The sequence below is a fragment of the Rhipicephalus sanguineus genome, chromosome 1 (assembly GCF_013339695.2).
Source record: "Rhipicephalus sanguineus isolate Rsan-2018 chromosome 1, BIME_Rsan_1.4, whole genome shotgun sequence".
NCBI lineage: Eukaryota > Metazoa > Arthropoda > Arachnida > Ixodida > Ixodidae > Rhipicephalus > Rhipicephalus sanguineus.
In genome coordinates this window covers 93882075-93909435 of record NC_051176.1, presented here as the reverse complement: position 1 = coordinate 93909435, position 27361 = coordinate 93882075, and the positions used below count along the sequence as shown (strand labels likewise).

The window sequence follows — 27361 nt, the reverse complement described above, 5'->3', positions numbered from 1 at the left end:
ACAAGCGCCTCCAACGAGCTATCCAGGTGTTTAACGACGAAATGTGCTCGTACACCACCTTGGACGTTATTGAAATGTACCAGAACACCCAGCCCCTCTTTGATGCCCCACACGGTGACCTCGCTACCTTTTACATGGATGCGCCCGCGTCGTTTGATGCCATGATGGAACTATTAAACTTTCAGTTTAATGGCATCCATGAGGAAGTGTCGGCCTTTGTAAACAACCTATATAGCCTGGTCGAGAAGGCGATCCCCCAAAAAAACTGTATGGAGATTGTGTCCCCTCCAAGTGCAGGAAAAAAAAAACGTTTTTTTGACCCCGTTCTTTCCTTTTACATTAACCGCGGTACGATCCGTAACTTTAACCGCTACGCTAGCTTTCCACTTCAGGACACCGTGGGCCGTCGCATCCTGGTGTGGAACGAGCCAAACTGTGAGTTGTCTGCTTTTGATACTGTTAAAACATTTTTTTGGTGGTGACGTAGACTCGGTGGCGGTCAAGAACTCTGCTGGTCAGACCATTTCCAGGACGCCCGTCATTGTGCTCTCAAACAACGAGGTGTTTCCAGGTGACGAGGCCTTCAACCACCGCATGTGGCGCTACAAGCGGCGAGCGTGTCCTCCACTAAAGAAATACGACAATAAGATCCACTCGATGGCCCTGGTGCACCTTTTCAACCCTTTTGTACTCGAAGAAACATACGTCGGCACGCGCCAACTTGATCAATAAACAACTTTGAACCTAACGTCCCGAGTACTTGGTCAATGCTTTGCATTTTCCGACTATACCGACACTGACAGGCGCAAAAAAGCTGTCGGCTCAGTCAGTCGGTCGGTCGGTCGGTCGGTCAAATAGAGGCGGCTAAGAGTATATCCTTCGTCGATCTCACTACTTGACGATGCCAACTTTCGCGACCTTTTTGGTCGGGTTTGGAACAAGGTCTACAGCCATCCTTGACCCTCAAGCCGTCCGTAGAGAAAAGCGCAAGCCGCTGTCCCCATGGTGAAGCCCCCCCGTCGACCCCTGACGTATCTGCTGTAACTACCCGCTCTTTATCTGCAAGCTGGCCTTTCCAGTCCCTCCCGGATTCCTTATGCGACCGTGGTTCGTCATGAGCTCCGCTGAAGGCTCTAGCGATACCATTGGCCCAGTTTTACAGCGAAAGCTGTTATGAGATCACAACAAGGGCCGTTTTTGGAGCCGTAGTTGTCCGCCGCCGCCGCCGCCACCGTTGCCGCCGCCGCCGCCGGCGTCCGTAACCACTATCGCTTGAAATAAGAAAAAAAAACGAAATAAGAAAAGATTTCAGGATAGAACGAGGTTCGAACCTGGGTCCTCTGCGTGTAAGCCCGGTATTCAAACTCAGAACAATGCCTGTGCTTGAAACTGCTTTGCAAAATGGCCCTATACAGGCTTCATCTCGGGAAGGAACCACATTAACATATGTAATGTAGCGTGGTAGAAGAGTAAAATAACAACCAAGCGTCACACAACGCGAATTCTGTAACCAGGCGTCACAGAATGCGAATTGCGCAACGAGTGGGTTGTTGAATGCTTCCAACCCGTTACAAAGGGCTGTGCCATAATTCTTCATCATCAGCCACAGCTTGACTAAAGTGCACATAATACCTTACAGGTGTTTAGCAGGTACCATGGTTCTGCGCAGAATTAAGAAAAATTACATAGTGGCTGCTTCCCTACTTCACAAAAATTATGATGACTTATAGCGTAGTGGGTTCCTCGCAAGTGCACTTCTATTGGTTGCCAAGGAAGCCCATAAGGTTCCCATGATCCATTTGCTCAGGGTCTCAATAAGGTTAATTCCCTCTTTCTATCTCTTTCTCACGTTAGCGTATGTTATAAAGCGTGGTGGGAGAATGAAATAACGACCGGGCGTCACACAATGCGAATTACGTAACTACTGGGTCCTTTAAAGCTTCCAACCCATTGCAAAGGGATCAGCCATAATTCTTCATCGTCATCAACCGTCGCATCAACAAAGCGCACATAATGCATTACAAATGGTACCTCGCTTCTCCGCAGAATGACGAGTAATGTCGTGGTGGGTGCTTCCCAACTTCATAAAAATTATTTGTGGCGTAGTGGGTACGTTCCTAGTGTACTTGTTTCAGTAGCCAGAAGAGAGTTCATAACGGGCTCTAAAAATGCCGCTCTTCGAGCTTTCGCTGCGACTGTGCTGCGCTTTCCGCGCAGGCCTGGCGTTTTTTACCACCACCCCCACCCATAGCGGTTGTTCATAGGAGACTTGCGCTGGTTACCGTGATCACATCCGTGCTGTGATGTGCATTTGCCTCGGGGAGTACTACTTTGAGTTTGGAATGCACCTTCTCTTCTGAGCGAGCTCCAACAACCATATTAGCGACGTAGATTGATCGTTGTAGTTTCTTTATTCCTTTCAACTTAACTATGCAGCCCCATATATTAATTTCTATAATAAAATGACTTGATCCCATTTTTCTTGAACGAACGCCTGCAAACTGCGTCTACTCATATTGTACATAAGCACAGCGCTGACACGAGTGAGCGCTAAGCACGGCAATACCGTACCTTCGTATGGTAAAGTGTTACAAGAAGTGTGCCTGTTTACTGTAGAGCAGCACTTCCTATTAGAGCAATGAGAACGGTTTGTGCGGAACAGTTACACGCGATGTCTGTTGCATGCGGCTCGAACTTACCAGAAAACATTGTTTTGTTTTTTTTCGCCTCAGAAACTGCTCTGAGACAGCTATACCCTGCTTTAAAAATTGCTCCAAATCCTGGATTGACTGACCGTCACTGAAATCGCCGCGATGCACCGTCATAAACAGTCTCAAAAGCTAAATGTAAACAGCGTATGCGTTCGCGGAAGAAACAGCTACACGACATACTGTTGCACTCTCAGTGTATAGCACTGCTTAAAAAGGAGAACGTCGTGCAATAGGAAGGAGCATTAATGGTATCATAACAAATCATATAACACATATTAAATGTGAAGCATTTCTTAGCGAACCAAAGGCACTTCGAGCGTTTTCATACGTATTTATCTATCTAGCCGCCTACGTCTGGGTGCTCTCGTGATCGCCTCCTTAACTTGGTGTAGACTAAAACTGGCATGGGAGGGTAGGAGGGCTTGACGAATATGACTATCTGGTCGTGACATGAATAAAAATGTCACAGTTTCGCCGCAAGGGCGAAGCAATGAATGCGATAGCAAGAAACTGATGCTATACGAAGTGAGGCTCGCCAATGGATACTCTCAATTTGAACAGCGCTCCTGTTGCAAAGGCGGCCGAAGCAGCGAAGGAAACTAGCGTGCTTCAAGCGTCGAGCTGTGACACTTGATAGTTCGCGCTCATCTTCTGTTTGTTCGTTTAGCGGCGTCCCTTGAGCTCGAGTGACTTTCGTACGCTCCGTAACATGAGCGCGAGCACCACGGTGAAAGCGTGAAACATCCCTCTTCTCCTCACCACGAGAAAACCGCGCGAGCAGACAGCGGAAGGGCAAGGTTCTCCCTGCGCAAATATAAGAAGAAGCGAGCGAGCACGCCGACGACGACTTTTAAATGCGCACGGCTTTACGCACGTCGCGCTCCTCGCGCCATCTCGCTGGTAATGAAGAAACGCTTATAAGCGCCTGCCGTCTCTGAGTCCTGCCAGCGGTAAAGGGTGTGTATATAACGCTCGACGTTGGCTACCTGAAGGATCTGCGCTTTCGGGCGTAGTGGTTAGCGCCACGCGCTGCGGAACGAGAGGTCGCTGGCTCGATTCCGCGCTTCGGAAGCATTTTTCCGAATTATGTTTCTTTGGGACTTTGATATATATATACATACTTATACATATACGGTGCGTGACGGCGGCGACGGCGACGGCAAAATCGAGCCGAGACTGTCCATGTAATTGCTATTGCAATAATATGAAAATCCTGTCACGTACGTCGTCAAACCCTTTCCTCCAGGCACGTGTGGCAGATACCCGCATACCATGGGCCGCGGTATGCGGCTATGCGCCACAGGTGTTTGACATATATATACCCAGGAACGCCGAGAACAGACATTGGTAATTTAAATGCGAGCGCTTTAAGAAAAACGAACATCGACAGCGCTGACCCGATGAATGCAAAGAATGAAAATCAGAATCCCAGCATGAATCGAACCCACGGATACTGCGTGGCAGTCAGATATTCTACCATCGAGCCACGCCAGGTTTTGAAACTGTTTTGGAAAAAGACCTTATGCTTAGGATAACAGAAAGATGAGGTAGTTGGCAAGTATTCATGCTAAACAGACAGGGCGTGAAAACACGGACACGAGAAAGACGTCAAGACACCGCAGACGCCGCAGGCGTAATATCGGTGCAACGTCAATTGCGGTTGCTGTGCTAGCTATCGAATTAAGACAATAAACATTACATATTGTCACGTGGTCGATTTCTGCCTTTGATTTCTGCCTGGTCGATTTCTGCCTTTGCGAATAGTTGATTTCTGCCTTTGATAGCGACCGGCTAGCATAACTGATGACCCTTTCCAATCCGTCGGTCTTCTGCACAAGGACGGCGCCGAGTCCTACGCTGCTTGCGTCGGTGTGGATTTCCGTATCGGCGTGCTCGTCGAAATGCGCAAGTATCGGAGGCGTCTGCAGGCGTCGTTTCAATTCTTGAAATGCCTGAACTTGCGACGTTTCCCACCTGAATTCGACGTCGGCCTTCGTGAGTTGCGTCAGTGGCTCGGCGATCCGTGAAAATTCCTTGACGAAACGTCTGTAATAGGCGCACAAGCCGAGAAAACGGCGTACGGCCTTCTTGTCGGTGGGCGTCGGGAAGTCAGCGATGGCAGCTGTTTTCCGCGGGTCCGGGCGAACACCATCCTTGCTGATCACGTGACCCAAGAACAAGAGCTCCTCGTACGCGAAGCGGCACTTTTCAGGCTTCAAAGTGAGTCCGGAGGTCTTGATTGCTTGAAGTACACCTTCAAGGCGCCGAAGGTGTTCGTCGAAGTTTGAGGAAAACACTACGACGTCGTCCAAGTACACGAATCACGTCTGCCACTTCAAGCCGGCCAGTACTGTATCCATAACCCGTTGAAAAGTCGCAGGTGCCGAGCAAAGACCAAAAGGCATGACCTTGAACTCAAACAGGCCGTCTGGCGTTATAAAGGCAGTCTTTTCTCGGTCTCTCTCGTCGACTTCTATTTGCCAGTAACCGGTCTTGAGGCCCATCGACGAAAAGTACTTTGCGCTGTGTAATCGATCCAGGGTGTCGTCTATCCGGGGAAGGGGATACACGTCCTTCTTCGTGACTTTGTTCAGGCGACGATAATCGACGCAAAAACGAAGAGTCCCATCCTTCTTCTTCACTAGCACCACGGGGGATGCCCACGGACTCTTCGACGGCTGGATGATGTCGTCGCATAGCATTTCGTCGACCTGTTTCTTCACGGCCTCCCGTTCCCGCGTCGAAACCCGGTAGGGACTCTGACGGAGTGGTCGAGCATTTTCTTCTGTTATAATGCGGTGCTTAGCAAGGGGCGTTTGTCGGACCCGCGATGACGACGAGAAACAGTCCTTGTATTGCAGGAGAAGGGTTTTGAGCTTATCTTGCTTGACCTTCGGAAGGCTCGGGTTGACGTCAAAATCCCGTTCGGGACCTCTATTCGTCGAAGCAGGTTCGACAGCATCGAAGAGGGCGAAAGCATCGCTGGCGGCTACACATTCGTCGATGTAGGCAACCGTCGTACCCATGTTGAGGTGCCTATATTCGTGGCTGAAGTTTGTCAGCAGTACCTTTGCTTTACCGTCATACAGCTCGGCGATACCTCTTGCGACGCAAATTTGACGATTCAGGAGTAGTTGCTGATCGCCGTCGATTACGCATTCAAGGTTCGCAGGTTTTTCGGTGCCGACGGAAATAATGACGCTGGAGCGTGGCGGAACGGTCACCTGCTCTTCTATCACATTCAGTGCATAGTTCCCTGGCGTCGCGTGGGGCGGGAGCGCTTTTTCTGAGGTTAGTGTTATCGACTCAAACCTCAGGTCGATAACGGCGCCGTGGTCACTTAGGAAGTCTATTCCGAGTATCACATCCCTGGAGCAGTTTTGTAGGATTACAAAGCTCGCAGGATAAGTGCGGTTATTGATGGTGACTCTCGCCGTGCAGACACCAATCGGCGTTATCAGGTGGCCTCCAGCTGTCCGGATTTCTGGTCCACTCCAAGCGGTCTTTACTTTCTTCAGCTTGGTGGCGAATGGCCCACTGACGACGGAATAGTCGGCTCCGGTGTCGACGAGAGCTGTGACGCTGTGGCCGTCGATAAGAACATCGAGGTCGCTTGTTCGTCGTCTTGCGTTGCGGTTAGGTCGTGGCGTCGGATCACGGCTTCGTCGATTTGTCCCGCTGTTTCGACGTTGCGTCGTCAGGTTTTCTTCGGGCCGCGAAGTTTCGTCGTGAGGGCTCCGTCCGGTTTGCGTCGTGTTCTGAAGGTCTCGTCGCGTTGTCGTCGTCGGCGGCCGCGGAGGATCTTCGGCAGTTCGTCGTACAGCAACCGCACCTCCATCGGTTGCTGCCCTTAGTTTCCCGGATACGGGCTAGGCGACCGGCCCCGGTTTGGGCCAGTGTACTGCCGGCGGTGCGGTGACATGTAGCGGCCGGGCGACGGCGAGCGGGAAGGTCTTCGTTCTTCCCACTGTGTTCCGGTGAGGTAGTCGTCGATGTCGCGAGGCCGTTCGCCTGGCTGCGGGCGCGGCGCGTTGACGGCGAATCCGCGTAGCCCCATCTGTCGATACTGGCATCGGCGGTATGTGTGGCCGGCTTCCCCGCAGTGATAGCAGAGCTGTCGGTTGTCAGGGGCACGCCAAACGTCGGTCTTTCGGGGGGCGCAGCGTTGTCCTGTCGGCGGGCGGTATGGCGTCGGTGGTGGTGGCGGCGGTGCCTGGCGGCGGAACTGCTGCGGCGGCGCGGCGTCTTGACGTGGGCGAGGAGGGGGGGCGTTGCGTCGGGCTGCAGCAGCATAGCTCATGGCTTCCGGCTGAGCCTGCGGTGCTTCGGGAATTCCAAGCGATTGCCGGACTTCCTCGCGGACAACGTCGGCGATTGAATCCACTTGATGCTGCGGCGAAGGTAACAGTTTGCGCAGCTCCTCCCGCACAATCGCTCTGATGGTGTCACGCAGGTCATCAGACTGCAGCGCCTGAACCTCCCCGTAGGTCGTCGTAGGAATGCGGCGGTTGTACTGCCTAGTGCGGATTTCTAGTGCCTTTTCGATTGTGGTGGCCTCCGAAAGGAATTCCGAGACCGTCTTCGGCGGGTTGCGCACAAGTCCGGCGAAGAGTTCTTCCTTCACTCCCCGCATCAGGAAGCGAACTTTCTTTTCTTCGGACATGGCTGGATCGGTATGGCGGAATAGGCGAGTCATTTCTTCGGTGTACAGTCCGACGTTCTCATTGGGGAGCTGTACACGTGTCTCGAGAAGGGTTTCAGCCCTTTCTTTCCGGATGACGCTCGTGAAGGTGTGGAGAAATCCGGTGCGGAAGAGGTCCCATGATGTTAGCGTGGACTCTCGATTCTCGAACCAGGTCCTTGCGCCATCTTCAAGGGCGAAGTAGACATGGCGTAGCTTCTCGTCGCAGGCCCAGTTGTTGAACGTGGAGACCCGGTCGTATGCCTCCAGCCAGCTTTCTGGATCCTCGCATGGTGATCCGCGGAATGTCGGCGGCTCCCTCGGTTGATGCATGACGACCGTTGTAGGTGGCAGGGGGTCTGTCATCGTCTCGGCGGTAGATGTGACGGTCTTCGGCTGCCTGGCGTTTTCGGGAAGGAGCCCGTACTCTGGTTGTAGTCCCTTCTGCCGGCGGCTGGTTCGAGGATCCGGGTTGACCTTAGAGTCGTCTTCTTCGCGGCTTGGGCTTGGGTCAGCGCTCCGCGGTGGCGTCCGGATCATGAAGCAGCACCTCCACCAGATGTCACGTGGTCGTGACGTCGACGAAGGCTGCAGTCGGCGTTTGCAGGATGAAAGTGTTTATTTGGCCGAACTTGTGGCCGGAAAATGAGAACTAGAACTACAGCAATACACGCTGTACAATGATAGCGGCGAACAGGGCGTCGTCCGTCGATCAACTGACAAGCGGTCAAGTGCGTCGGTTTTTATACAGGTGCTATGGAACTTTCCAGCGATATCGCTGGTGGCGGCGTTATCTCTCGATAAAGCTGGAACCTTCGCGTGCGGCGCGAAATCTTAACAAAACGATCTACTACAATCGAGAAGTCTCTCGAACACTGCTTCGCGGGCAGCGTCGAGCGTTGATAACCGCCCTTGCTGGTCAAACCCAAAAACATCAAAATAGGACAAGAAGTGGGCGTGGCAATATGTACTCCTATGATAGAGGCGTGCTGTCGGGTTAACCTCAGTTGTGGTTACAGTGTTGCCTGCGCTTTTATAGCAGCTTAATAAAAATTACATTTGTGTTCCTATGCTTCGGTAAACTATATTCAAGCGTTGCTCGACCCCGGAGGAATACGCTAACGAAAGTTACCGATCAGATTCATATCATCGCACCGTAAAGTGCACTTCGCTTCGATAAAACTGACGTCTGTGCTCTAACGTGAATTGCTGACGTTACGTAAGATCATAAGTCACCCTTTAAACGTGTAGTCCACGTCCCAGGGAAGACCGTGATCTGCACATAACTACTACAATTACGAAAACACATCGAATCACCTCGTAACGCTTGGCTCAAAGCTAAAAAAATGCAGCACGGACAGCTACTCGCTGACTGCTTCGCATGAAACCGATTAAACGTAAGGCGTGGGATCTGCCGAATTTTTAACGAATTTTTAAATTTATGAAATGCAGTGACCCACTGCAAGCTGAAGAAGCCATTCAGAGAGTTGTTTTGACATGGTAGTATCTGCATTTCATAACATCAATTTCTCGCCGTACATAATTGGGCAATATGAATTCACGCGATTGTGGTAATATGATAGGCAATTTTTTTTATTCTTAAGTAAGATTAGCAGTTAACGCTACTATATGCATACGCATCACTTTTCTGCGATACCGCATGAAGTTAGAGTGTACACCTCACTTCTAAACCACACGTGACGTAGGGACTATCCAGAAGAGAGAAGTCGGAAATGAAAGTTTCCAATATTTAACAGAAAAGAACACTGGCGAGTAGACGCGTCGTCTTGCTATCCAGGCGATGGAAGACACTGGAAGAACTTCGCAAAAGAACCACTGAATACTCTCTCTTTTACATACTCTTAGCGGAGTAACCCTCGGGGATGGCAGCCGTGGTTGAAAGCGTGCGAGCTATAACGTTTGGCTGTCTTTTTATAAAACGGCTCATGTAAGTGCAGTACTGCACACGAAAAGAAGAAGCTGCACGGCTAGTTTATTTTCTAGGGGCGCGATGGCTTAAACAGGATATCGCGAGTTTGAATCTCGACTCTGTTTCTCAAGCTCTTTAATACACCTTGCCAACGCCTCTGTTAATCATCTAATACGAATTGACACTAAGGGCATTGTGAATGAATGAATGAATGAATGAATGAATGAATGCGGCGATAGCTGGCCAATGATAAGCCGCATGTATTTACGAATGTGAAGTTACGAAATTTTTACACCAGTGCCGTAGTTTGACTATAACGGGCGTCTGAATTCATTCCCGTTCAGTCGCACTTTCGCTCTACTTATGTATAACACGGCTTGGAGTAGACGGTATTGTCCGATTTTATATTCAGAAAGCGGGATCGACAGATTTCGTTATGTAACATTTATTTGTGTAAAATAATGATTAGAATTACAAAAGAAATTTGAACGCAATAAATAAAACACGATGATAAAGCTACATCGGTGGAAAATTGTTCTTCCCCGCTAGGCACGCAAGGCGAGGACCAAACTGCGGGAAGTTGTCTCCGACGCGTATGGACCTGACTGCACGGAAGTCGTCACCGCAACCAGCGCAAGTGCATGTGCAAAGCACGATTGCCTGGACGCCCGCGAGTGTACCCCTCTAAGACTGTCTGTCCGAGCGACGGTCTTGCTCATGCTGCTCTCACAATCTTTCCGAAAGCTTTATGGCTGAAGCACGAACCGGTTTTACGACAGGCGGTTTCGGGCTGCGTCTTTGCAGTCATGCGCAGGTGGCGATGTTACGAAGCTCGAAGCCCAAGGTGACCTGGTGCGCAGTGCACGAGTAACAGTGTGGGCAGCTCCGAAACCAACCTTACTGTTATCATCGGTTGGGTTACTCGTGACTGCTCGCATGTTGCGGCAACCGTTTCGGGTTGGAGTACGGCCGGAGGTCCGAGGCATTTTGGCTGACATGGCGAAAACTTTGGGGATTGCAGAGTACCAGTTTTCATCACAGGTATCGACGAACCACGGTGGCATAAGGGATCCGCGAGTGACTGGAAGGACCAGCGTGCACAGAGAGTAGCGGTAGTTCCAGCGGATATGGCAGGGTCCATGACCGCTCGAGGGGTCGTCAGAAACGAAACACGCTGCACGAGGCCTCGTGCCGAAAAGAATGGAACAAGGCGTTAAGAGATAATGATGATAATGATAGACACCAGGGGCACATTGGAGCGTAGGCCAAGAGTCGGGTAGCAAGACTTCAATAGCTGGGAAATTTATTTGTAATATGCTTATAAGCACATACTGATGTAATCACGAGTGCTGTGCTCTTCTGCCGTCAAACCTGACACGGCGTTGCGGCCGCAGACGTCGTCGTGTTCTATCGCGTTAAGGAACGCTATCTTCGTCGCTCACGTTCCTCTCTCCTAATATCTATTTTTGTTTGAAATCTTCGCATCCATTTCTTTTAAATGCGAAGCTCAGGCACTTTGGGCGTTTCTATCTATCTATCTATCTATCTATCTATCTATCTATCTATCTATCTATCTATCTATCTATCTATCTATCTATCTATCTATCTATCTATCTATCTATCTATCTATCTATCTATCTATCTATCTATCTATCTATCTATCTATCTATCTAGCCGCCTACGTCTGGGCGCTCTACTGGTCATCTCCATAACTTGTAATATACCAAAATTGGCATAGCAGGGGATCAGTGTATGGCGAACACGATTCACTGGTCATGACATGAATAACGCAGAATACCTGTCGCGTACATCATGAAACCCTTTCTCTCACTCACGTGTGGCACATACCCGAATACCAGAGTTCATGTTATGCGGGTCTGTGCCGCAGGTAATACAACGTAAGTCTCAACACACAGTAAACGCGAACACACACATTGACACGCAAAGAAATGGATAATAATAATAAATGTTGGGGTTTTATGTGCCAAAACCGCGATATGATTATCAGAGACGCCGTAGTGAAGGGCTCCGGAATTTTGACCATCTGGTATTCTTTAACGTGCACCGAGATCGCACAGTACACGGGCATCTAGCATTTTGCCTCCATCGAAATGCGACCGCCGCGGCCAAGACCGAACCTGCGACCTTCGGGTCAGCAGCCGAGCACTGTAACCGCTACACCACCGCGGCTGACACAAGAAAAGCGAGGAAATTGAAAACAGAACACCCCTGGAGAACGCTCAACTACCATGCACTCGTTCACGTGGTCCACAACGTGGACCACGTCGAATAAGCAAAAACCGAGGTCAGTGCTTCCCGCAATAATTCTCCCGAGAGAACCAGACCTCTCATCATGACCGGTGACTTCAACAATAATTTATCAATACCCAACAATGACTGTTCCTTATACTGCGTGAAAGACGGCTTGGATGTGGACGAGCATCAAAAGACCTCGCCGCGACGTCCAGGACAAGAGGCGTTATAGATCATTTCATCGTAAGAGGCATTCAGAATTTCCACCAGCTGTGCTACACCTCGCACTTCACTACACTTGAGATCCCTCGTAGCCGCGATCACGAACGGATCCGATTAACAAGCCCAATCGAGCTGCTGGACACTGATCACGGCGATGATGACCTTGTTCAAGAACTGTCAAGAACCCCTTCTACACATACACAAGGGTCCGTGAAACGTGCGGGCGTTCTCCGTCATAACGGACAAGTATAAGCATAACAACTATAACGCAACTCTAATAACTGCAACTGGGACTGTAACGTACGTGCAGCGCGCCTGCGCGTGCCACTCGGCTCGGTGTATGTCCAGGGGAACTTTCCTGAATGAAGCTTCGTTTCGAGTAACGCCTGTCCTGTGCACTTGTGTGTCCTCTTAGTGCTGTTCGGATTTGCGCTATTCAGTATTGAAGAACATAAGCATTACATATCAGCTTATTGAGTCTGGTGTTGGTAACAGCAGTGTTGTTGTTGGCATCGTTACGCAACTACAAACAACTGGTTATATAATACATATGCGACTCTTCAGCATATGAGTATCTGTATACCACTTCCACATTTCTCTAGCGTCATTCTGTAACGTCTCGCTCAATATGAAAAATTACGCCACAATTCACTATCAAGCGCATGCTTCGTATAACATCGATTCCCACGGTACGTGGGATCTGGTGAATTTTTTTATCTTGCTTTCTTTTGAATGTGCTTATTTCTTCTAATACTATTTATTTAAACGAGATCCGTAACGTGTACATAGGTATTCCCATTACTTAGTATTTCCCTTTATTATTCCCCTTAGTATTTCCCGCATGTTTATCATTGTTTCACAAAGGAGTCGCTTTTCTTTTGTTTTCTTCGTTGTTTCTTTTCACTGTCGCTCTTTCTAGATTCCTCTGTGCATCTAATCCAGTCTTTTTATTTATATATATATCTTTATTGACAAGGTGCGGCGTTAAAATCGACACAAGAACACATACGATCGCATGCGCGAATCCGGAATTCCCTCTTTTCGGGAGCACTCGATCAGCGCCATTCTAGGGCGTATGAAATTGAAACCTCGTAGTTTTCAACGAAAGCATGTTGTAAGAAATTGGGCATTTCACTTAGGCGCAATAGCGCACTAGCGACGACATTAGGAGGAACTTCTGTCCGTTCGAACGGCGCAGCAGCTTAGTTGGTTGAAGCACCTGCCTAAAAAGGAGGCCACGAAGTCGTGATTGACGACTCGACTTCTACTGAGATTTTTGTTGCCGTCAGCGTACCTCGTCACACCAAGTTTCGCCGTTGCCGGAGCGTGAAGAAAATTCAACCAGCTCAGCTTCGCGGACACCGAAGAAACAGCGAAGATGGTGGCCTTCCCTTCGTCAGGCTGACGCATTCCTATGTTTTGCAAATCCTTCATATATGTTGTATCGCTGATCTTTATTAAACACTGTTTGAGGTGGTAGTATAGTTTATTGCATCTTGACCATACCACTCTTATGCGCTGGTTTACAAGGAAGCTTCAACTGTTGCCTTCTTCATTTTTAGTGAACCGGTGGTGAGTAGTGGGATATACCCTATTTCTGTGGCACATACCCGTTTATGATCAGCGTTATCACGGCGGCGGACATGAAAGCCTCGACTAAGAGCAGCTTCGCCGCTAAAAGCGAGTCTTCTCCAGCGCTGCACTGAAATTTGCATCCATGATATTTGGGCAATGTGCATTTGGGAGCCGAACGAACTAGCCACGTAGTTATCTCTCAATAACAATATTGGACAGTAGGTGCAGAGTGGTGTGCCGCACAGAGCCTATGAGATCAGTGGCTTCTGTGCATAGATTTCCGAGTCCAGAATGGAGCAATATTATACTATACGAGGATTACGTTGAGTGCATCGCATGAAAATACTTCGGTAGATGCCAGCTTGTTTACGCGGAATTTCGCATTGAAAGGACGCGGTCATGAAAACTTCGAAAGCGCCTGATCGGAATTTTACATTAAAGTCTTAAAATGCGGACAACAAGCCTCAGGCTTCAAGAATTGGGTGATACAAACGTTTTATGTGATGCATGGTTTAGTAGGCCCTTACTGTTTGCGCGAGTACACCGTGAAGATTTGCACATAATTGAACAATATAATAGTTCATTCGCCGTGCTATGCTGACCTTTGGCACTTAAACGTTTGCGATGTGGAGGTTTCCGTAAGCAAAAAAATAAAATAAATAAAATATGTTTTTCACGTTATTTTCTCGATCGTAAGTGCCTTTTGCCATTGGTCTGTCGGCCTCGCTGATCATATGTCCAGCATCAGGATTGGCTGAAATATTCTCGCCAACTTTCACGCGCTTAAGCTGCTCTAAAGAATTAAAAAAAAAAAAAACATTTCTTTCTCCTCGGAATCTGCGCCGAATCTGCTCCAACGTAGTATTTAGCGTGCGTTTGATTACACGGACATCCCAATTAATTCCCGTATACTTGTACGTGCCCTGCAGATATGTATACCAGTACTGGCAGAAGGCGCTATTGGCGGATGTTTAGTTAATAAAAATGGGATCAAGCGATTTCGGTATACAACATTTATTTGTCCAATTGATAATTAGGGTTATGAAAGAAATCTGAAAGCAATCAATAAAACAAAGAGGTAAACCTACATCGCTAGAAAATTGCTCACCCTCGCTATGAACACAAAGCGAGGACGAAAGTGGGCGTAGTAGACTCCGATGCGCATGGACCTGACCACACGGCAGTCATCACGGCAACCGGCGCAAGTCTCCTATAAACACGGGTACAGCACAGTTGCCTCGACGCTCGCCTTCGTGCCTCAGCAACAACAGCTATTGCTGGCGATGGTGGCGCTCACGCTGCTGCCACAATCGTTCTGGAAGGTTGATGGTAGAAGCTTCCACAAATTTTGCAGCAGGCGGCTTCGTGCTGGGTCTTTGCAGCCGTGCACAGGTGGCGGTGTCGGGAAGCTCGAAGCACAAGGTGGCCTGATGCACAGCGCTCGAAGAACGGTGTGGGCCGCTCCATACGGACAAATATTACCGGTGTCCTTGGCTGGGTTGCAGGTGGCTTCTCGGATGTTGCGGCAAGAGGCTCTGGCTGGAGTACGGCCGGGGATGCTACGCATTCTAGCTCGGATGACGAAAAGTCTGGCGATGGCAGCGTGTGGAGGCTCCATCGCAGACGTGGACGAACCACGGTGGCAGAAGTAATCCAGGAGTGACCTGAAGGACCAGCGAGAGCACAGAACAGATGGACCTCCAGCGGATACGTCGAAGCCCAAGGCTGCTCGAGACGTGCTTGTGGACCTCGTTCCAAATCCGGGCAGAAAGGGCACGCACGTTGTCGTCGTCAAGTCAGAAGCCAAAGACGTTTCACGAGGTCTCGTGCCGAAAAGAATGGAACATGGCATTCAGATGGCGACGATGATGATGTTTGCACAGAAAAGTGGCACGCAACCACAATAAGGGGTAGGCCAAGAATCGGGTAGCTAATTTCATTTTAATAGGTTGAAATATTATTCCTGATAGTACCTAAATACCGAAAACATATGCTGAAGTAATCACGAGGGTTGTGTTGTTGCGACGTCAATGGCCTGCCCGGCGTTACGGCTGTAGTTTCATTTTCTTCCGCGTGAAGGCAGGTCATCTTCGTCGCTCACGTTTGCTCTCTGCCAATATCTCTGCGATGACATCTCCTATTGATCTCCAGTTGGCCCAGTCCTGCGGGAGCCCATTTCATTTTATATGCCAGCAAATTTCTTGATTTCATCACCCACCTACCTCTGCCGCGTTTTCTGTCTCTTTTGGTGCCCATTCGCTCGCTGTAAATAACTGTCGGCTATGAACAAAAACAGACGAGAGTAACTACCTCGAGAGATGTATGATTTGCTGAACTGCCAAAGCTGGTCATCAAGTGTAAACTTAGTGACATACGTAAGTGATATGTCAAAGCGATAGAAGCTGCAGTTCAAAGGCAGCTCAAAGGAAACTATGTAGAAATGACCGAAATGGATGCAATGAAAGTTAAAGAGGGGAATGGTAAACGAGAGCTTTACGCAGCTCTGCGTACGAAGGCAGCCATTGGAAACTGCTGTCGGCCTGCATACGCCACGCGGCTTTGGACGCCCAACCAAAACTATCTATTAGCAACTTCAAGCGCATAGTGATGGTAACAGAATACTTCTATCGTGAACAGTAGAGTTAGCAGGTGAGTACTCGAAACTTGAGCGAAATCAAAGTCTAATTGTACACTGAAGTTCGATGTAAAGCTATTGGTGAGGTTAGAACGGTTCTATAAGGCATGTCCCACGGAAAAGCTGCAGGAGTAGGCGCATAACAGTCTGGGGGAGATTTCATATTTGGGAAGCTTGCGACACTCTACAGACTTCATGACCTTAGGTCACAGAGCAAGAATTCTTGAGGAGGCCACACTACGCTCGCTGGGGCTTCCTAATAAAGTCACGGTATCGGGCACAGCACTGACGCGCCCTTTGTCGTGAGAGTCTGCTAGTGGAGAAGGAGAAACGCGCGCGTCGCTCTCCCTGACGAAGCTCGCCGGTTCGAGGCCCTTCGGCGCCGATTCGCCGTTCGCGCTTTACGCTCGAACGGGTGTGTTTCTTGGGCGCCCGCGCCGGCTACAAATTTTTCAGTAAATTGACGGAAAACATTGCGTCACACACAGGCAAATTACCTGAGTGATATATTTTGTAGAACGCGAAATCTATAATTTTTGATAACGTGAACTCGGTAGGTTAGGTATAATTTTTATGGCGAAAGCCTTAGATGCCTTATCAAACGCGAAAATTGACCGTCGGTGTCGGCGTACAGCGTCGGCGGCGCCAACACGAATTATGCAAAAATTGTCATCACGCGATAACGTCACCACATGACGTTATCAGGGCGTCACAGACCGCCAGAATTTGTGACGTCATCATGTGGTCACGTGACGTGACGTCATCACATGACATCGTCGCTTTGCACTGCCTCCGTGATCGATGGGCCGATCACGGAGGCAGTGCAAAATCAGGTGAGGTGAAGAAAGCTTGCAATGCCTCTGATCCTGGAGGCAGTGCAAAACCACGTCAGGTGTAGAAAGCTTTTGCACGGGGGTGGGGCAGGACAGACACATCGGCTAAAGAAAAAGAAGACGGCTTTTGCCTTCGAGTCGTAAGGGACCCTGTGAGATTTTCAACGAATGATGGGACCTACTCTTCGAGAAGTGCTTCTCGCAAACGTAGTCACGAGGCGTGAACTCTCGATCTTTCCTTGGTATGACACGAGCCCACGCTTCCAACCTCACCAGGTCACTAGGAACATTGAAGGTAATTACCTTCTTCTTACAGAATATGTACCCACTGTTGCAGTTTAATACGCACATTTCCGCCCCATTCTCAAGGAGCATTGGTGGAAATCTAAATCTGCAAAGTTATCTTTTTTGTTGCGGCGGGATAAGCGCGCGCAAAAAACGCGGAAGACACTGAGCATGCTTAAGAGACAGGAAGCCTGCAAATCGGGAAGGAATGGGCGACAGCTTGCTCGCCCGCATTCGGAACTTTTCCGCCTAGGGCCACCTACGCACACGTGCGCACAACATGCGAGCGAGTAGTGAGGGGCCCATGCATGCGGCAGACGTCATCTGCTCAGGAGCCACAACTAGCAGCTCGTTTCAATCGCTCTACGGCCTATAATTCGCGCAGTATCTATTAATAACTGCAGCTAAAATGTCTGTCACATCTACCAGTAGATGTTACAGACAGAAATATGAGAAATCTTGCAATGTACGAGGCGGTATCACGATTTTTATGCGTCGCGTCCACAGAAGAGCATGTAAACGATGGCAACACTCCCGTAGCGTCATCTGTCGTGCGGTGGCGAAAACCGCATTTCCTCCATGACGCTATCACGCCGCCCTCGCGCGCTGCGGCGGCCGAGTAGTTTCTCCTCCTCAAATACTTCTTGCTCCGTGCCTTAGGTTTACACTGCAGACGGAAACAGCGACGACGATCAAGACAGAGAAAAACGCAGATTTGTGGCCCTATCGACCACCCTAGCTGTCGACCACCCAGCTTAAAATGTACCAGCGAGTTGAAAAAATGACATTTTTTTTTATTAATATACACGAAGGTAGAGGTAAAAGACTCCAAGGACTATACACAGCTTACGTTAAGTATTGTAAAAAACATTCATGAAGATAATTTGAAATGGGATAAGCGAAGACTAGGATTGGGCGTGTTGGGGGGGGGGGGGGGGGGTACAACATGATTATGGGTGCAAATCAGCGCAACCGATAGGAGGGGACAAAAGAGAGGATACAGAGCGCTGAACTTCCAACAGTTTATTTCTTTGGAATGCCTTCACTTTTATGCAGTTACACACTGTTACAACATCCATGTGCGGAACACAATGATGTTACAACAAGAATTCTTGTGTGATGCACACGAAGTAATCCATGCTTAGTACAGCATTGATTCATTCTAGACTCCAAAATATATGTACGTACGCCAATGACCTGAGTCTGTGTAATGCACAACACATTGCACCCATTCGCCTAAATTTTTGCTGCGAGAGAACTCAGTCGTATGCGCGTTCATCTCCCAAAAAGCACATTGCTCAACTGGGATGGGTGCAAATCTCAGTGTAGCCGTGCGGAACGTTTATTTTTCTTGACGCACTGGCCATAGGCCTCCCAAGCTCGGCCAGGGGGCGCTGCGGCGCACGCGTTTCGCCGCCTTTCTTGCGAAAACCGGTCGCTCCTGTCCCCACACCAGCCTTTTGACTGCGCTGTCTCCGCACGTTCAGGCACCCTGCACGCGCTGTTCCCTGCTCGCCGTGCACGTGCAGCTTCACGTGTCGCTTGCTCTGAAGGTTTATAAAGATCCCAGAGATGGAAAAAAGCGTTTTCACGGAGGGAATCTCACCAGAGGAGGACGGTTGATCGACCACCTTTTCGGGACCGAGCAGGTCGTCAAGGGCGATGCTGTTTGTGCGAGCGCTACGTGCGTGCAGAGCTGAACGGGCACATTTCTTTGACATGAGTAGGGAGGTGACTGCGCGAGTTCTGTAATTATGTTACCGGTAAAACGCACATTCGTTGCGGCAGTCGCGTATACTCGGAGCTGTCAACAACCATCCAGCACGCTGTCGCGTGCGTTTTCTATTGATAACTTTTCAATTGCTTGGATGCCAAGTTTGTCGTGCGGCTTTAAATTTATTATGAGCTCAGTGTGAAGAGCATAAATTTACATCTGCCCTGTTGAGTCACTGGCTGCATCGCAATGCGCAGTGTTCAGTTTCGTGGGAGTTTCACTTTTGCCGAGGTTTGCATCGAATGATAACAACGTCGTATCGCAAGTTTAATGTCGCCTTGGATTTTTTTAGAGCTCCCTTTGACAGCATAGTAATATACGCAAACAAAAAATAAATAAATATTTCATGCCCACTTCGACGATGTATGTTTCTTGCAGAGGCGTGTTTCATTTCGAATAATATCGACGCCTGATCACGCACCGTGTTCGCTTATTCGAATGTCGCTTTGGTTGTTTCGACAGCTCGCTTGGTCAGCATCATATTATACAGGGGCGTAGCCAAGGGGGGGGGGGGGGGGGTTTCAAACCCTCCCCGAAAATTTTCAATTTTGCTTGCGTATATGTACACGCACACATACAAACGCACGCACAAACATACATAAAGTATGGTTGGACCCCCCCCCCCCCCCCCCCCCCCCCGAAAAAATTTCTGGCTATGCCCCTGATACTATACAATACCCACTGGGATCGCGCATGTTTATGATTATGCCGAAATTTGTGCCCAATAATAAGCGCATCTGAATTCGCGAAGCCATCGAAAATTTAATTGCCACCTTGGTTCTTTTTTCAGCTCGTTTCCAAAGCGGCATGCAAGGCTTTTTATTACGTGCCGAACGCATGACATTAATACGAGGCACGCCGTGGTGGATTAATTCGGATTAATTTCGGCCACCTGGGTTTCTTTAACGTGTACGTAAATCTAAGTACGCCGGTGTTAGTGCATTTCGCTCCCATCGAAATGCAGCTGCTGTATGCGTGAATCGAACCCATGACCACGATTTTAGCAGCGCAACACTACAGCCTTCTAAGCAATCACGGCGTGTCGCATGCAAGGCCAATATAAACGCTCAGTGCAAACATACAGCTTAATTCTGTTTACAGGGAGCCGCGACGGGAAATGTACCGCAATCAGCTGAATTAAACACTTAGTACTCACGGTACGTTATTTAAACTGTGGTGTAATAAGCCCAAATGCTCCGCTGCTGTAACGTTACAAATGGTTGATTCGGAAAGCCAGCGCGCAATCTCGAAACGTACAGCGGCTGTCTATTTGTTGTAACTTCGGTTCACAAACGCACTTCCCTTTCAAATGAGCACGATCATCGCGTTTCTCCCCGTTAATAGTTCGTAATACTGTGTACGACAAAAACTGCTTCAAGGTGACAAGACCGCGAAAGCATCGCGGCGAACTGCCGTAATCCACTCTTGACGCCTCTGCTCCTCGGACTGCTTGCATTGGAAACGGTAGAACATGACAGGGAGTTTTCGGCTCTTCGACATTTTTAAACTTTTCTGACAGTTCACAATGCAGCAGGACTGCGTGCCTGCTTTCGAGTACGACGATGGAACGGCACCCATAGCGTGAAAAATGCGAGATAAAAGCCCCGGGGAGCACGTTCTCCGCGCGCGCGATGGGAAAATCAAGCAAGAGCGACCCGTCCCAGCTACCGGAGTTTTCTCCTCTCTCCGCTGGGGCGGCGGACGGCGCTGCGCAAACTTGAGCGTTGGAGGCCTATGCCGAAACTGGGTGTGACGAAGTACCCTGTGAAAAATCGTAGCAAGAGACTCGCCGATGACAGCAGTCGTTGTCGTCAAGCGATTGCGACGGACGGAAGTGCTGTGCTATTGCAGTAAAAAAGAAAAAAAAATGAGAACAAAGAGAGAGAGAGAGGGGGGGGGGGAAACCGTGAGAACACCTACTGAAAAAAAAATACTGGCGATGGGAAGTTTCCCGCTTGCTGTTGTGCCAGACCTTGTTGTTTGAGCGCATGGACAAAAAAAGAAAATTGCAGAGGCACCGGCGAGATTCGAACTCACGACCTCCTGTTTACTAGACAGGCGCTTTAACCAACTAAGCCTCGGCGCCACACGAACGGCTCCGACTTCCTCAGATTCCGGTTTCTGGTGCAGTAGCTTGCCTAAATCAGTTGAATTACTTGCTGCGATTTGATTAGGATGCAACCCACGAGCTCTCTACCTGCCCTAGCTTCAAGGCTCGAAGGTCACCGCGTATGTGCGGATGCCAATTCTTTTCCTAGTGTCTTCGGCGACGTTGTTCAACGCTTACACGGTGCTTTCCATTGTTTAAGACGCGACACTAGCATTTCTCCTTTTCCACTGAGTTTTTTTTTTTTTGCTCATGACTTATTGGGAAGGTAAATTCATGGTTGAGGTGCAAAATAGAATTTTAATTAATTTTTGTCGGAGAAGGTGATTTATGATGATAATGATTGCGTAAATGCTCAAGCTTATTATCAAAACTAATTTGCGTCCCATTGAGCGTTCTAATGACACTGTAAATGCTGGGAAGGACTTCATGAATTTTGCAAACGAACTTAAGTACCTCTTGTCAACTACTTGCACTAGAATTACACAGAACGCAAAAAAACTTATATATTTTTTCAGTTACAAAGAATCTTGCAAATTCAGTTAAATTATTATTATTATTATTGTTACACTGTACAGCCACTTGTGGCGGTACGACGATTTATTTTACACAAGGAAACATGAGACTCTAAGAAGCGCAGCTTAGGCGTTGGAGTCAACAACCGGCTAGCGTTCGACACCAGAATTACGCTCGAGCCACAGCGCCAGTGCACTCGCGCGCGCACTTCATTGTCGTTGTCTTCAAGCGAGACATGTCAATTATTATTATTATTATTATTATTATTATTATTATTATTATTATTATTATTATTATTATTATTATTATTATTATTATTATTATTATTATTATTATTAATCTATTAAAGTGAAAGTATAGCTACCCGGTTCTTGGCCTACGCCCGACTGTGCTTACGTGCCATTGGGTGCAGGGCGATCATCATTGTCATATTAAAACCTTGTTCCATTCTTGACTGCGCGAGAGCTCGTGCAATGCGCTTTGCTTTTGACTGGGCGATGCCTACTTGCGTGCAGTTCCTGGCCGGGTTTGGAACGAGGTGCACCGTGACCGCTCGAGCTCCCTTCGATTCTACCGTATCTGCTGGAACAGCTACTGCTGTATGTGCACGCTGCTACTTCCAGTCACTCCCGGATTCCTCATGCGACCGTGGTTCATCCACAGCTGTGATGGAGTTTTTGTCATCGAAGCCAGAATGCGTAGGATCATCGGCTGTGCTCCTGCCCGAGTCTGTTGCCGCGGCATCCGAGCTGCCACCTGTAACCCAACCAAATACGTCGATAATATTTGTATCGCAGCTGCCCACACCGTTACTCGAGCGCTGTGCATCAGGCTGCCTTCGAATTTGCCGACACCGTCACCTTTGTCGGACGGCCAGGGCCCAGTCCGAAGCCGCCTGCCATAAATCCGGTTAACGTTTCGGCCATCTAGCCTCTGGAACGATTGTGATACCGGCGGTACCAGGACAATCGCTAAAATCTGTTGGTGCCACTGGAGGCGCGATTGCGCAAGTCCGACCTTTTGTGCTTTGCCCTTGTTTATAGGAGACTTGCGGCGGTTATGGTGGTGACCTCCATGCTGTGTTGCCCAGTCGCCTTGGTGATTACTCCCCGCCGCTTGGTCCTCGCCTCACGTTCCTAGGAAGCACGAAGAGCTCTGTACCGACGTTGTTCGATTTTTGCGTTTTATTTATTCCCTTTAAATGTCTTTCTCAACTATAAGTGTTAATTTGCACAAATAAATGTTACCTAGCGAAATGTGTGATCCCTTCTTACTGTGTATAACACTTGCAAATTACATCCACGGTAGCTCTGCTATACATATGTACAGAGCAGGCACGAATGCAAGGTAATTAATAGGGAAGCCCCAGAAGTTAAAACATGGCACTGTGCTCGGATACTCGTAGCTTTACATTGGAATCTGCTTGTGACTTGTCAATGGCCAGCCAGTTTCGCTATTGATTGATCTATAATAATTATTAAAATTTCTCAACCCAAGTAATGGCCACTTCGCATTACAGAGGGGATCGAGTTGTTACAGGAAAATCTGAACAAAAATTACATTGGCGTTACGCACCGTCAACGCGGGCGACAGGCAAGCGAATTGGTTTTATCCCCTTGATCATTGCCCGTAGAACGTCTCCTTACGTCTATCAAGATGGTAATGACAAAATTCATGACGGGGGTCTTCCCGAGGTGTTCTCTGGACCAGAATAAAGTTGATTCAACAACAACAAGAACGGCGTTTTGAGAAATAGGGTATTTACACTTGCGCGTGAACGGGGTTGACCCGCTACACCATGATCCAACCACTGGGAAATCAAATGTTCGGGGTCATCGCGTGAGATGTGTTCGTGTTTGTGCTACCAGGCACCACGGTAGGTAATGTAATTCGGACGCGAATGTTCTCTCCGCCTACCCGCGTTATTTTGCTTGGCTCACAAGCGCGTGCATCGCGACATTGCATCGTTTTGCCTTTCTCCTCTTCCGGCTTTGCCTTTAGTGACATCACTTGTGGGTAAACAATCCACGAGAACAATTTGAGAAGTGGGGCATTTATGCTTGCGCCTAATTGCAATTAATATAGGTAAATATAACAATAGGTTGGGTGTTACGTGCCAAAACCATGATACGAATATGGGGCGGGGCTTAATGGGGCACTCAAATTTTTTTGCCCACCTGGGCTTCCTAAAGGTGGACATAAATTTAAGCACACGGGTTTTCCTTCAATTCGCCACCATCGTATAATCGCCGCTGTGGCAGGGAGTCGAACCCACGTCGTCGAACTTAGCAGTCCGACACCTTAGCCGCTAATCTACCCCGGGGGGGCGATCAGTACCGGTAATGCTTGCAAATCAAGCACCTGGTTATATAATGTTCGCTGAAACGTCACGGAACTTGTGGTAAACGTTAATATTAACAACATTAACGGCATGTTGGTTCTGCCCTGTTTTATATCAGACAAACAGGAGTTAAATGAGCTCTTTGTGTTGTAAGTTAGAATGGGCGAACGACAACGCGTTTAAGTGATTTAGACGGGGCAACCCGGTCGCCATGAAAAACAAACACACAAATAAAAAAACGCCAGAGCTGAGCGTAGTGCGCAGCACAGTCACAGCGAAACTGGAAGAGTGACCTTTCTAGAGCCTGTTCTAAACTCTCTTGGGGCAACTAAAACAAGTACACATGCAAGCTATCCACCGTGCCACAAATCATAATTTTTGTGAAGTAGGGAAGCACCCATTATACCCGCCAGGGGGGGGAGGGTGGTCTAATGGTTATGGTTCTCGACTGCTGGCCTGAAGGTCGCGGGATCGAATCCCGGCCGCGGTGGCTGCATTTTCGATGGAGGCGAAAATGCTTGAGGCCCGTGTACCTAGATTTAGGTGCATGTTAAAGAACCCCAGGTGGTGGAAATTTCCTGAGGCGTCCACGGCGTTTCTCATAATGATATCGTGGTTTTGGGACTTCAGGCCACAACAATTATTATTGAAGCATTCATTATGCCATTATTCGTTTTTCTGCGGATAAGCCAGGTACCCACTACACATTTGTAAGGCAATATATGTACTTTGTTGAGGCTGCATGTGACTGATGACAATGAAGAATGATGGTTGAGCACTTTGTAGGGGGTGGGAAGCTTTAAACCACATTCGGCACGCAATTAGCATTGTGTGACGCCTAGTTGGTGTCTTACTCTTCTGCCACGCTATATTACACATGTTAACGGGATCCCTTGGCCGATTACGATGCCTGTATAGGGTATTTTTTCAAGGTGGATTTAAGCACCAGCGTCGCTCTGTGGTAGAATACTCGACTGCTACGCAGAGGGCCTGAGTTCAAGTCTCATCCGATTGTGGATATTTTTTATTTGTGTCATTTTCCTTATTTCGCGCGATAGTGGTTACGGACACCGGTGGCGGCGGTGACGGCGGCGGCGGCGGACAACTATCCTGTTGCCGCTGTGATCTGATAACAGCTTTCGCTATAAAACAAGAGCGCCTGCCAATATTAGGAGATAGGAATGTGAGGGACGAAGATGACGTGCCTTGACGTGACAAAAAAAAAAAAAAGACGATGTCTGCAGACGTACCAACGAGTATTTAGTCACATCACAACAGGATAGCACTCGTATTTACTTCCGTATATACTTTTAGGTATTTAATTTCTCTTATAAACAGATCTTGAAGCGATTAAAGTGAAAGTATAGCTACCCGAGTCTTTGCTTGCGCTCCATTATGAGTGGGGGCCGTGGTGTGCATGAAGATTATCATCAACATGATCTTAAAAGGCCCCTGAACCACACCGAGTTCAAAGACGAGAGAGTGGCTTGTTTCTCGCCCTTACTACCTTTCCTAGAGGCGCTCTCTCCTCCTCGCCACTTATTTGTTCTTAAAAGGCGTGAACAATGTCAGAACTAAGCCTATCAGGATGCCACGCTTTTCGGCCACACGCCGTTATCTCAGCTTGCGCAGGCGAAAACACACAAAATGAAGTGGAATCACTTGATCGTGCCCGATGGTCCTGCTAGACAAGGCACAACGAGCGTGCGACTGTATGGCAGCGCAGGGTAGGAAATAATTCACAACTGATATCCCTCGTATACGGACCAATTGACAGCTCATTTCTAGGGGTGTGCGAATAGTGAAGCTTGGGGTGCTATGCAGGATGGCCTTTGCGGCGGTTTTCAAAGGAACACCGCGTGCGAACGCGTCAGCGCAGCCACTCAGTCAACATTTTGACAGTGGAGCGACGTCAGCGTGATTGTCGCGCTATCTTTTTGCAACTGATCATCGCGCCTCCCACGGGCCGTGTTCGCGGGCGTTTGTCCTCTTTCGGAAAGTTCGTTCGTTCCACCTGCAGCATGGAAATTTCCACTCTCGAAGGCAACAAGGACGCACGCGCTGCACTCTGGTGCAGCTCGTTTCGCGTGTCTGGAATATTACAGATAAATAAATGGACAGGTTACTACTACACTTACATTACACGTCTGAAGATTTTTCTGTAGTAGCGAATCGGTAGAAACAATGTCTCCACAAACAAGTAAATAGTAACATTTCTCGCCGCAAATCCCACCAGGGGCGCTTGCTTCATAGCTGTGAGTGGTACGTCGTGAGAGCGGTGAAAGTGAATGCGAGACATCGTAGCCACGTGATGGTATAACCTTTAGTTCTTCGTGCCTGTGTGCATAGACTGTACGATTAAGCTCATTGATGATTCGTGCCGCTCGCTGGCGTTGCGGCGTGAGCACTGCTCCTCGCCAAGAGGAAACGCGGTGGGCGGACCCGCTCTTCGCCGCGGGTGTGTGTAAATCAAATTGATTGACGCGCGAACTCGGGCACAAACTCGTTGATTCTGAAAAGGCCCCAGTTCAACTCGTGACTGTCATAGTGCCGGTGTGCCTGTCAAGTGTTACATGCGGTGGACGCTACTCAGCAGCTTCTTTGCATATAAAATAATTTGGTCGGCTTGCACTACTTGTGCAAGGCTGGAGCCATCGGAGGAGTTTGTGATCACCTAGCTTCTTCGAGCTTATTACGTGGCTCGTCTACTCAGTATGCTTGGCCTGCTTCGGACTGTGTCAGCTCGGTTTCTATTGGTGCTATTGATTAGGAAAGTCTCAACTAACATGATATTGAATAGTCCTTTCTTAATTGTTAATGTCCTAATTACCACGACATTAATTACCCCGGTTTAATTCGCAAGGTCCTGAATGTCACAAAGGTAATTAGCGTAATACTAATTAGCATTATCCTAATTAGCACGACGTCGGTGAGTAAGGTCCTGATTATCTTGGTTTTAATTACACGCGCCAAATTAGCGTCGGGTTAATCAGCACTATTTTTTCATGTTTTAATTACAGCGCCATTAATTACTCAGGTTTAATTCGCAATCACCTGAATAGTACAGAGGTAATTAGCACAATTCTAATGAACATGACCCTAATTAGCGTCGTGTTAATTAACACTAATTGGTAGTGTTTGAATTACCACGGCATTAATTACTCAGGTTTAATTCGCAAGGTCCTGAATAGTACAGAGGCAATTAGCATTATTCCAATTAGCACGACCCTAGTTAACACGATCTCGTTGAGTAAGGTCTTGATTATCTTAGTTTTATTTACACGCTCAGAATTAGCGTCGTGTCAATTAGCATGATCTTAATTACCTTGTTCTTAGCTTTACACGAATTCATTGGCATGGTCTCAGTAAGACGTGGCTTGGTTAGCTCGGCCTTAGCATGATTTGGCCTAATCAGCTTCGTCATAGCACGTCCTGACTTAGCTAGGTATACCACCCAGCCAATTAGCTAATCAGCCGGGCACACGTGCTCTGGGAGCG

The 27361-nt window shown here is 48.5% G+C and overlaps 1 non-coding gene across 1 annotated transcript; it reads right to left on the bottom strand.

Annotated features, from left to right (window-relative positions):
* Window positions 1-20911: 20911 nt before the first annotated feature.
* On the bottom strand, window positions 20912-20985 carry Trnat-agu (transfer RNA threonine (anticodon AGU)). The gene has a single exon. It is a non-coding gene; the product is annotated as a tRNA-Thr (tRNA).
* Window positions 20986-27361: the final 6376 nt, after the last annotated feature.